A 13,652-nucleotide genomic window follows, 5' to 3' on the forward strand; every position below is an offset into this window, starting at 1 on the left:
ATATGGTACGATTCTATGGTCGAAGCGAAGGTTGGCGCTTCGTTGTGAGCGCCCACTTACACATACAAGTCGCTGAATGAAAGCTTCAACAAGTTGCTTTGTGACATTCATTTTATTCAGTGTATGTGAAACTGGTCAACAGCAGTCAGTGGACTTAACACGTTGTAGATTTTGTGCTGATTAAAAATGTCAGAATGCCAGAAATTGACTTATGCAAGTCAAAACTGTTAAGTGTTGTTAGATACCAGGTTTTACTTGCGGTGGTAGCTACTCACGGTATGTGTAACTTAACTTAAGTTTTACGTGCTAATAATTAGTTTTTTGTTGCAGGAGAATCTTACTAACACGGGACGAAACAGAAAAGGAAATATAAATAAAATAAATAAAACGAAAATATTGAAAAATAATGGGGTAAGTTACAAAAAATACAGAGGAACTGATGATGAAATACCTGCAAAAGTTATTAGCCCTTCTTTTACGTGCAGAGGAAAATGCTTTGATAAGCTATCAGAAGAAGAGAGGTAACAATATTTTCTAAATTTTGAGAGCTTAAGAAATATGATATAAAAAATGCGCATCTTTATGGATGTTTGAGTAAAAATATTAAACTAAAGACTGGAAAAGTGAATAACAAGAAGGACATCCACTATTGAATGCAGTATTCAAACAAACAATACGGGATTAAAAATTTACAAACAAGCTTTTATTTCTGTACACGTAATTGGTAGATACCGAGTGGAGTATATTGTAAATAAACTCAGAGAAGGAACCATTCTTCTTGAAAAAGACCAAAGAGGTAAACACGGAAATCAATTAAGGAACCATAAGGTAACGCTAGCCGTTGAAGGGTTAAGTATAACTTTTCTTTACCAACAGTCATGAAAAACCTTTTAAGTGACATTTTTCTAATGTTTGATTTCGATAATTTGTTAAAAAAAATTTGGTAATGAGTATTGTTTTAAAATGAGTGTGCATGATTTCCGTTTTATTCAAAATTTTTGTGTTAACATGTTTAAATTATTTATAATTTTAACTTTAAATTAAATCAATAGGTTTTGCATTATACCATGCGGTCCATATGTATGGAATAAATTCATTTTTAGCGTTATTATGTACTATCTGAAAAAAACCTGAAACAGGTCGATTTTTATTCTTAAATTGACAATTTACAGTATGAAAATATTATCCCCTTTCAGCACCCCCTTTGGGTTCAAGTTATAATTATTTATTATATAAAGTGAATTAACTTTTTCCGATGAATAACAAATTTGCCTTTCACTCTTGTGATATTAAATTTGGAATGACGTCCTCATCAAAAAAAGTACGACTTATCATCCTGCAGTATTATAATATTTGTTATTGATACAAGTGTTCAAAGTAGAGATATGAACTATCTGTTAATATATTTACGGTCTCTCATTAATAGGTAATTAAGTGTATTTTGATACTAATACTGTAAAATATACCCAACCCTTAACACATCCTATTTTATTGATAATAATGAGAATGTTTAGTCTTTTTATCAAAATACATCAAAAGAATGGTGAAAAGTGGTAACTAGTTTCTTATTTATAACCATATCAAAACTTATTTCATTAAGTTTCGTCTTTAATTGGAATCATAATCTTATTGTTTTTAAACCTGACTTAAATACTTAATGTCTTAGCCATATAAATTTCTAAAGTATATATAAATATAAGTCACAATGTCGTCAACTTCTTCTTGTAGTACCTATCTGGTTCGGATGTTGGCGATCATCATGGCAATCTGTAATCTGTACTTTGCACACTGCTTCTCTGAAAGGATTTGTGGTTGTTGTATTGAACCACGTATATAGATTTTTCAGCCAGAATATCCTTCGTCTTCCTGGACCGCGCTTATCTTTAATATTTATCTTTCGCTGTTCCTCATGATGTGACCGAGATATTTGATTTTGGCTGTTTTAATTTTGGTTAACTTTTTTTTTTCTTTTTCTATTCTTATTAAAACGTCCTGATTAGCAATGTGGTGGTGTATATGGTCGGAAGATATCTTTAGGTTTCGACGATAGAGGCACATTTCGAAAGACTCAACTTTCTTACAGGTAGCGTCTGTGGGAGTCTATTCCGTATAGGAAGGATATATTATAGTAACCTGATTTTTATAGACACGTATTAAATATATACGTGTTAATAAAACCAGGACATGACCGTCATAATGATCCTCTCCACACCTTAGGCAACCAACGATGCCCACGTTAGTATGTCCGACATGTCCCTTTCTTAGTAAAAATTGTGTGTACAATTTTGTTATTATTTAGTTGTAGTTTTCACGAAAAGAAAACCTTTATCATATCAAAACATATTAGTTAAAAACAGTGGTTCGCTTAGCGATAACCGAATAGAACTGATGGTAGATATGTATAGACAGACGCCAACGACAATCTACGTTTAGTTAGAAGGTCGTCGGAGCTTGATTGAGGAGGTATCAATCAAAATCAATCATGTCCACCTTAAGAAGTTTTAGGGAAATCGCAAAAAACGTATTAGTAAATAACCTTACATGAAAAATCGGATAAATTAGCATATATCATTTTATTTATTGAAATTAACTGACTCTTAGTAAATATTTCAAATCTGAAGGTATAAATAAACCTGTAAATACATTTTAAAAAAAGGACATGTTCTTATTTGATTGGACTTCATGGACGTTGATAGAAGGGGTTGATAAAAAAACTCTTAGACTACTTAAAATATCTATTGTATTGTTACAAAAAATATCTTGAAAAATGGCTAACATTTACCAACGACACTTTCCACAAAATATAAATGTTTAAATGTGTAGTCCAATGTCAGGTTCTAGACAATCACAGGATTCGTCCACTTCGTCAGCATCAATTTCGTCGTCCTGGACTTCCACTATTATGGTCTTATGCCAAGATAAAAAGTCATGTTTCTGCCAGTCATCACCATACATTTTCACAAGTAACGTCTCCACGTCCTTCTTCTTAGCTGATTTCACTATATTGCTCAGTGGAAGTGACTCTACAGGAGTTGAGAACGACCTTGCAGAATGCTAGCCTTTTTTTTTGAGGCTTGTTGTAGGTTTCAAAATCACTTTCACACCTAAAATTCTGTGCCGATTTCACTTTGATAACAGTAAGTTCTTGTCCATTGCCGTTGACAGCTTTCTCTTTCCTCACAAAAATCCGCTGCTTTTCAGATATCATTTCAATGTTTTTAAATCGTGTAGCCAAACTTTTAGCATCAATCAATCCCCAATTCTCTCCAAGTTTCCGTACTTCTCCAACAGAACTATATACATTGTAGTACTCTTCCTTTGTTGCAATGGTAGGCTGCTTCCTGAGTAACTTTTCAACCCTTCCGAACACCCGATCAGCGGGGAGGAAGCTATGCCCGCGAACAGGGTATGTTAGAACAATCTCCTCTAAAGCATTTTGCACTGATCCTAAGTAATACAATAATGTGTGAACAACGGCATTGTTTTTGTTTTGACCGGCACACCCATCACAGAACAGATTCAGTCTTGTTACATTTGAAAAATTAGCGGAGTTCAAGAAATTTATTAGTGCAGATGAAACTTCGGTCGCACCCCTTCCTGCAAGTTCTTCAGTCCATATGTAAAATATGGGGTTTTGTGCGTTTGATGCTACAATGCAAAAAGAGTAAAAACTTAATTGTCTTTTGTAGAACGCGTCTTGAATAGGAGTTTTGGGAAGTGCTTGAATTTGCTGGAGATCAAAACAGAAAGTAACCTCATTTTCTTTGTTTTCCTTTAAGAGCCCATAAAAAGCATTAGCTCTTAATCTGTGTATTCTTTTCTCCATCATAAATTGGTTAACCACTACCAAGTCTTTCACAGCTTTAGCCTTCTCAATTTTCAGCTGAAGATCTATTTTATTGCATGTACTGCAAACGTCAGAAGCTGGTGATGAAAATCCGATATTTAATTCATTGAAAACTCTCCTAAACATAGATTTCTTAACTTTAAGATTATCAAGTACAGAATCATTGTATATTAGCCACAACTTCTTAATGTTTAAGTCTGCACCAAGATAAATCCTTTTCGATTTTTTTCGATTATAGTGGCTTTCCCTCTTAAATTTCTCAATAAAAGGCGGACTGATTCCTTGTTCGCAGCAGATTTGTGACTCTTCATATCGCCACCCCTCTGATCCTTAACAGCCTTTCCCTCTTTCACCTTTTTAGAAATATTAGTCAATCTTGTTCCCTTCACCATGGTAATATGCATGAAAAGTTTCCTACACACAGGTATAACTTTACCGGTTGATGAAAGTATAGAATATTGTACACTAAAACTTTTAGCCTTTGATTTTTCAGAGGTAGGCCTAGGCCTTCGCCGCTTTATGTTACGTTGATTTATCCAACTGGCAATGGTGTTATCTTGCGTGTTTTTGTCAGGTATTTTGTAGAGGATATTTCGAACAAAAATAGCATCTATAGGCCTAACTAATGCACATTTCATACCTTTGTTTATGTGTTTACATGGAACAAACACACGACATCCCACTGGAGTACTGTATCGCTTAAGCTTGGCTCTAGTTTTTTTATCCACAATCTTTTTATTTTTACGAGATCCTTCATTGGCATCGCCCACTCTCACTAAGTTTTCTTCATCCATGGAAAATTTCAATTTTATTTAATAAAAACTACTATAATAATATTAAAATTAAACCACAGTGCAATACAAACTCAATACTCGCTATCGACATAACCTAGAGGGAAAACACAGACAATGTGTTGACATGGTCAAATCACGTGACCAAATCGGGGCACTCCTATTAGCTGAATGGACATGTAGTGGTATGATTGAAACCAACTGTGGACATGATTTCATTTGATTTGGGAACTTAATATTGTGTATTCATTTTAAACAGGACATGATTTTTTTTAACCGAAACCGAAAACACCATAGAATAGGATTCACTCTTTATATTATGAAACAGCTGCTAACTCATTTTTTGATTTTTATGGACATGATTGATTTTGATTGACACCTCCTCGATTGTTATTAGCCGTCAGCGCGAGGATCCTGATCGTTATTCTCCGTTAGCTTATATCCTTCCTCTTTATCTTCTGTACGGTGATCGTTATTGTAAAAAGGAAACCATGCTTGGGTTCTTTCCACAAAAAGCTTAGATATGGAGCCCATATCTCAATTCCGACTAAAAATGGACTCTGATCATTCTTTCCCGAGTCCCTTTATTTATTAAATAAACTAAAAGCCTTTACTGACTATTAATAAATAACCTAATATTTATAAAACAATATACATTTCAAATGATGACTTACCTAAAAAGTGATAATGTTTTGGTCTTCGAACACTTGTTGACCAATGAATCTTATATTTATATTTTATATTTATATTTTCTTAAATAGACTTGATTATATTGTTTATTTTATTGTTGAATTTTTCTTTGACTCCTTTCTAGTAATCTTGAATTTTAAATGTCTGGTCGTCTTTGGACTTTTCTTTTATAGACTCGTTTCATGTGTAGTTTAACCGGCTCAGCAGAAAACTATGGTCTAAAGAAACATTTGGTCCATACTCCCAGATATATTTTTACTAATTTTACGAAATTTAAATCTTTTGTTTATGGTGATATAGTCAATGTCGTTTTTGCTGCTTTTTGGCGATTAAACAGGAAATATTTAACTTAAAGGATTCTGAGCGGCAATTGGAGAACGGTGTTTATTATTGCACTGTCTATTTCTTGGCAGAACTTAATAATACAATATATCATTTGGTATTCCCAATTCATCTAGTGTTTTTATATCACCATCATTTTAAGTTATAACTAAAATGATACGCTGAGTTGTTTTCAATTGAAGAACCACTTTTATTCAGGGCTACTCCGATATTACTTTCTTATGCAGCTTTTTTTTATATTTCCTTTTCTTATGTGAGTAATTTTCTATTAATCCTACATTTTTATTACCTCATTATTGTTTATTTTTCAGTTTTGTAAATAGCTTTTTATTAGATTTTATATGGTTGGGACATTACTTAATCTCCGTTATTTTATCTAAAATCTGTAGGTAAGTAAAAGCACCACTCCTAGGTTAAGAAATTGTAAGTTTTAAGACTTATATAACATATATGAAATGTTTTTTATGAACTATTTTAAGTGTAGAAGATAAAACACACATAAAGTGTATATGCTGACGAAGCAAACCATCTTTAGAATAATTACTAAGTCTTTTTCGCTGTCTGGAAGAACACTGCAGTTGTGTGTTACACAGTATGTCACTAAGGTGTTACTATACTGCTTACTTTTAGATAATATCATTTAAAAATCTTGATACTATTTTTACGAATATGAATAGCTACTTAACGTTTTCTCTAGCCTCACTATAGATGTAGAGGATGATTAAAAATAATTATTGAATGTGTTTTACAGTTTATTTGATACATAATAGCTTTAAATTAATTATTATGTCGAAAAAGTTGGTTTGCTTTGGTTGGAATGATCTACGAAAAAATATAATCGAAGTAGTAGATACAGCTTGGACTAATGCCGCTGTAGGTACCTAAAGAAACATTTTTGTTGATAATAAAATACCTGTACGTAATTTAAGTTTCCTTTTAAAATTTTAAGATCTTTTGCAATATTTAACCAACCAGTGTCCTATTTGTCGCAGACGGTAAGCAAGTTAAAGATAAAAAAAAAGAAAATAAAAGGAAAATGAAAAGGAAAGAAAAAGAAATGCGTGAAAATTTAAAGTAAGGTTTATTTTGGTCTGTGTGATATTTATTCTTAGTATATAGGAACAAAGGCTATAGCGGTATAAGATAGTAAAATCTGCACCCGGCACTAATAAACTACATATTTAGAAACCCGTTTAACCAAATTTTTAGCTTCCTATTTTAGGTGACCCCAGCGATCCTCCATCGCAAAAAATGCGTTTTTACAAGAACGTTTTTTCTGAGCGATCCTTTGCTTTAAAAAATCTGAAAAAATTCTTGAAAATACATTTTCATGCCTAAAAACTTTCTGATTTTTTTCAGATTTTTTGCAGCAAAATTGAGATCAGGAAAAATATTTGAATTTTTCAAAAAAAATTTATGTATGTAGGTAATTTTTGATAAACGTTTAAATAATTATTTTTTGTGTATTTTTATTCGTTCTTTTGAATAGCGGGGTTAAATTTCCTATTTTAGCTCCGAAAAATATTTATATTATACAAATTTATATTGAGAAAAGAAGATGGGAATTAATACGAGAATGTAAGCACTACCAAGCAATGATCAGTAAGAGCAACGAGCCAAGCTGCTTTTACTAGGCATTGAGGTAAGATGCGAAATAAAACCAAAATATCACAGGACCACAGAGAATCGAATGGTGAATGTTAAAAAGTGCAAAATATTGTCCCTTCAGGACTAAAATTGATAAAGAAAATTAGTTGAAGCATAAAATAAATCATATAAGTATGAAAAACTTGGCGTAAAGAAGATCAAAAGATGAAAAAGTCAAATATAGGGCAAAAATATCAAAAGATTTTTAATCAAATTACGTTTATCCAAAAATATATAAAAAAAAATTTAAATTAACAAAAATGTTGCGCCGTCCCTAGAAGGTCAATATTTGGTATCGTGAATAAATGCATTAAATTATAACCCAATAACTTTGCTGGTAAATTTAGAGGTCACGATATTATGCAATGTGTTAATTTTAATTTTTGCTCTTATAATGTGAGCATATCGAATAAAAACACAAATTGTGTAGTTATTGAAGTACTGTCGAAAAAACGCTAGATATTAAATAAAATGACCGATCTAGGAGATTCAGGAGAGAATTTTTTTAAATCTTCTTTCATCTTTGTAAATATATTTTGAAGTTTATTGTATAACTGTACAAATAGAATTGAACCAGGGTTGCACAATATTTTTTACGCACAATATGCATAAGACTGTACAATAAACACCAAAGTATATTTGATTGACATGAAATTTACGCAATTTGTTAATATTTATCTACATTATTGTACAATATTATATATTAAGTTGTATGTATTATTGCACAATATCAAATATTGTGCAATATCCTGATCAATAGCACTGACCGTCCAGGGGCTGCTTTAGAACTCTCACAAAGCATAAAAATAAATATTCAAAAAGTTAGTTGCTTTAACATCTTGGAAACAATACAAATTTGTAAATTTTCTTTAAAATAATCTTCCGTATTAGTCTATATTGTATTATTTTCAAAATAAAATAAAGTTTTCCTTATTTAAAACAGCATTTGCAGCAGACGGCGCAGCTTGTTGCAACTTTGTATTGTCTACAGGAAACAGTATAGTTTTGTAAAACTTCCTTATAAGTACTGTAGCTGTTAATAAACAATATTTATTGTTATTGTTCGTGTTATTTACCACCAACAGCTAGGAAGATTGAGTTGATAACCTACCTGAAATAGTTTTTCCAGTCACGACATTGAAACTTGCATATTTTTATTTATTTAATTATTCATGGGGCCCATTTATTGATTCATAGAAAAGAAATTGGGGATCTCCGAGATGTGAACGGGAACCCAGCTGAAAGGACCATGTTGCAAGAAAAATTATACTTGGCAACCCTGCTACCCATTTTGACGTAGGATGCTATCAACGGCTATCATATCGACATACGCTATTGTCATATTGTCTATCCAGCAATCAACATGTGTGTCTGCATAATGTAGTTTTTCAATGTCTATTGTTGTATTTTAATCGGATTACACCACATCCCAACTTAACCATCCCCTTACAAAGTGACATTTATTGAGTAGATCAGGGATGTCCAACCGACACAGAAAAGGATTGACTATCTAAAAAAGCTCTAAACAGAGGAAGAACAAACGACGCTAGAACCGGAAACACCAGAAATTACTACAAATGAAGAACTTAAGATGCATATACAGGAAGTTCGTAAAATACTTAAAAAACTGAAGAACAGAAAAGCAGCAGATAAAGGCAGGATACCAAACGAACTACTGAAATTATGTGGAGCAGCAATGACAGAACAATTAACAACATTAGTTAATAAAATTATAAAACACAATAAAATACCGGAAGAATGGAGAACGAGCGAAATAATTCTGCTATTCAAAAAAAGAGATAAAAAGCACCCAGAATCAGAGGATAAGTTTATCAGATGAACAACAGGGTTTTCGTAGTGAAAGTACGTGTACAGATGCAATATTCGTTATAAAGCAAATTACTGGGAAATCACTAGAATATTAAATAGAGAGAGGCAGCGCAATAATAGACCAGCACTTTTGTGTCTGATTGACTTAAAGAAAACATTTGACAGAACAAGATTCAAAGATGTAATCCATCTTCCGTATAATAGGGAAGTTCCCCTAAATATTATAAAAACTATCGAAAACATCTAACAAAACAACAAAACAGAACCTATAGAAATAGGCAGCGGAATAAGACCGGGGACTCATTGAGCCCTATGCTCTTTAATTTAATCATGGATGAAATCATCAAAAGCGTTCACAAAGGAAGGGGATACATAGTGGAAAACAATGAAACAAAAAAAAATACTCTGTCTCGCAGACGACGCAATATTGATAGCCCAAGATGAAGATAGCCTGTAAAGACCGGTCCGCAGATTTAACATAAGAGCAAAAGAATTTAATATGACAATCTCATCTCAGAAAACTAAAACTATAGTAGTCAGCAAAGAACCAACCAGATTAGATTAGATTATGTGAGGTCGTTAAGGCCATGCGGCCTCACCGCACTTCGACCTATACAGATCTTTTGTGCATACCTTAATCTAGTTAAACTCTAGAATGCCAATACTTCTGATGAAGTTGATTAGCTTCCTAGGTGACTTGTTTCCTATGTCAGAGGACGCCAGACTGACCTCTCCTAGGAATTTTAGTCTTTTGCAGAACAGTGCTACGCAGTTGCATAGTATATGTTCTGTCGTTTCTTTTTCATTGTGACAGAAACGACAGTTCTCACTATCTGATTTGCCCATCTTCTTGAGATGATATCTCAGAGGGCAGTGACCAGTGAGAAGGCCAGTGACCATTTTGATGTCTTTTTTACTCATTTCGAGAAGGCGGTTTGTTGCAGAAGGCGACACTTTTATGAGCCTTTTTGCTTGTCTTTGTCCTAGTGTGTTAGACCAATATGATCTTAGTTGATTGAGTTCCCAGGTACGGAGTTCCTCTCTGATGTGGCTTTTCGATAGTCCACAGAAGGGTTCCGGACCCTGGAATGGGGTATTAGCTCCTTCTTTTGCGAGGCTGTCAGCTTCCTCATTTCCTGCAATTCCCTTGTGACCTGGCACCCACATCACAGTTACATTGTTGCGTTCCGCCAGCTTCTTGAGAGATTGTTTACAGTCCCAAACCAACTTTGACTCACATGTAAATGACTTTAGAGCCTTTAAGGCGGCTTGGCTGTCTGATAAAATAAAAACTTTTGCCCTACGGGTGTCTCGGTTGAGACATTCTTGGGCACTTATGTCTATAGCATGTATTTCTGCCTGGAAGATAGTTGGGGCGTTTCCAAGAGATTTAGATAGCCTAAAATTGGGCCCAGTAACTCCCACTCCTGCCCTTTCATCTATCTTAGATCCATCCGTATACCATACGAGTGAACCTTCTTCCACTTTTGGTTCAATTTCTTCACCCATTTGGTGGTTTTTTATGACCACTTCAAAGGGTGTTTCAAAGTCGAATTTGACTGGCATAGCATCTGTCGGCATGTCCTTAGAATCCAATGGAATTTCTTCTAAGATTTTCAGGTGGCCAACTAGATCTCCAGGTTTCATTATTTGTGTCTGTCGCAGTTTTAAGGCGGTAGTTACTGCCTCCCTCCTTATGCAGAACTGCAAGGGAGGAAGGTTCAGCATCGCCTCTAGAGCTGCAGTGGGACATGTTGACATAAAAACAAAAAATACTCTGTCTCGCAGACGACGCAATATTGATAGCCCAAGATGAAGATAGCCTGTAAAGACCGGTCCGCAGATTTAACATAAGAGCAAAAGAATTTAATATGACAATCTCATCTCAGAAAACTAAAACTATAGTAGTCAGCAAAGAACCAACCAGATGTAAAATACAAATCGATGGCAGCAGTATTGAACAAGTAATGGAAATAGCTTGGAATTACACTGTGAAATTAGAGATCAAGTACAAAAAGCAGATACGACTGGCAGGATGCCTTAATAACAGTATATGGCGAAACAGGCACATTAACACTGAGATGAAGTAAAGAATACATATTATAAAGCCAGTGTAAGACCAATAAATTCTGGAATGGAGACCTAGACACGATGCTTATCGTAATCGAGGACGTCCTCGAACAAGGTGGCCAGATGACATCAAACACAACTGGATTCAGGATGCTTAAGATATAATGCATTGAAATTATTTACGGGAGGCCTATGTCCAGCAGTGGACTCAAAACGGCTGATGATAGTTATGTAAGACCAATAATGACATATGTCTCAGAAACAAGACCAGACACAGCCAGAACACAAAGGATACTGGAGACGGTAAAGATTAGAGTACTGATAAGAATTACAGCAAATACGCTGACCCTGGTCTAATACTCACTATGATGAACCTAATCCAACTCACACATATTACTTAACGATTTCTGGTAGCCTTTTTGCCTAACACTAACAAATAGAAGATATAAATGATGATTAATCATAAAATTATATTTTGTTTAAAACACTATTCTCCATTGCGAATTTTTATAATCGTTGAATCTAGATATTTTCACATGTAAGATGTTTCTCTAGTACGCACTCCCAAATGTTCTTAACCCTTTCATAACTGCACTGATTCCACGCGGCTGTGCTCACTGGACCGCAGCCGACGTGCTTGCAAGTTTATTCGGCTCTGGTCCAAACACGCGGTTTCGGATGGTATATTTTTTAGTATTATTTTAAGTATATTTATGGAAATAAATAATTTTTGATAAGCAAATCAATCATTTATTCATCAAAATACATTTTATTAACAAGAAAAAATATTACACAAAAAAATTACAATTTTAGTACCGTATGGTATCGCTCAAAGCATCCAGTAACACATAGCGATACGTTAGATTACGTTTACTGTTTTACGTCTTTTTTTATTCTATTTTTCACAAACAATACACCGCTTGACAACAGATTTATTATACGGCCTTTTGGGATAAATAGAAAGAAAATGTCTTTCAATAAGTCGTAATGGATTGTAAGCATTTTCTGGTCTGCTGCTAGGTGTCACTTTTCTGAATTATCTATTATAGATTTGACTAAATTCCTCTGAAAGTCCAATAATGTCCTGTCCTCATTTTGTATTTTACATGAAAATTTAGAATCGCTAAATCTAGGAGATGAAAAAACACATTCTTATACCATTTCACTGTTTTTCCTACAGTTTCTGTGGTACCCAGAGACTTCCATATTTTGATTATATTCAGCAATCGCCTCTGGTTTCTGAACTTGTTCACGTCTTCCATTAGTCACAGTTTTTATTTTATTGCTGTGAATTGTCTCTTTTATCTCTCCATTTCAAAGTCAGTACAGTTTTGTTTGAAAAATAATCAACCGAACCTTTTAAATTTTTTCAAATTTCGGCATGAACATCATATTTGGTCTCACTGTTTCACAGCAATAAACTTTTCTTTCTACAAGACTCTGGTATAGAATGGGACTAATATACCAATTATCTGTGAATAAATGGTGTGCTTCATCAAAATAACGCTCAATCAAAGTTATTACTATGTTGCCGAAAGTTCCTAGAGTTTCGTCGAATTTGTTTATTTCTGTTTAGCACCTGTGTATATAAGTATATCAAGTTATAGCCCGTTTCACAATCCACAATAATAAAAAATTTTATCCCAAATCGACGTCTCTTTGAAGAAATATACTGACGAAACGATATTCTTCCTTTGAAAAGCATAAGACTTTCGTTAATCACGAGGTTTTGAACAGGATACATAGATTTTTACTTAAACAGCTGATCTTCTTGATAACTTTGGGGTTGTCCGAAAATGCAGAAATATTAAAACTTCTAAAAATCTCGCACGGACATTATTTGACCAAATGCAAAAGTATGAATTATGAACTGTTGGGGCCAATAATCCTTTATTCTTTGTCTTTTCACTTGAGGCATAAGTAGACAAACACCCAAAAACTGGTAGATTTCATCCGTAGTTGGTGATATATAGTTGTGAATTCTTTTTGATGGATCTTCAGTCACAATATAATAGTAATACGTGCATTTGTACCGCTATTTTTTCGACGAATTCTTTAATAACAAAATTTTCAAAAACCTCCAAAATCATTGGAATTTCCGACAGGTTTTCAAGTAGACAACCGGAATATTTCACATCGTAATTCTCTAGAAAAGGTTTGAGGTCAACTTTGTTCCAAATAAACTTGTTTGTCAGCTTATCATTTGTTTTCTTTTTTTTACGAAGTGGTGGATTATCTTCCTAATTAGGTTTATTATTCTTAGCATATGAACCATTTTCATCACAAACTACCTCATTTTCGGCTAGTAGCAAATTATTTTCTTTAATTTCAGAATTACTTTCACCATCGTCATTGTACCAACCGTCAAACTGATCTTTCAGAAGTGTAAAATCTTCATCATCACATTGATTTAATAAACCATACAGTTCTTGTTC

Source organism: Diabrotica undecimpunctata, chromosome 1 (genome assembly GCF_040954645.1).
Source record: "Diabrotica undecimpunctata isolate CICGRU chromosome 1, icDiaUnde3, whole genome shotgun sequence".
NCBI lineage: Eukaryota > Metazoa > Arthropoda > Insecta > Coleoptera > Chrysomelidae > Diabrotica > Diabrotica undecimpunctata.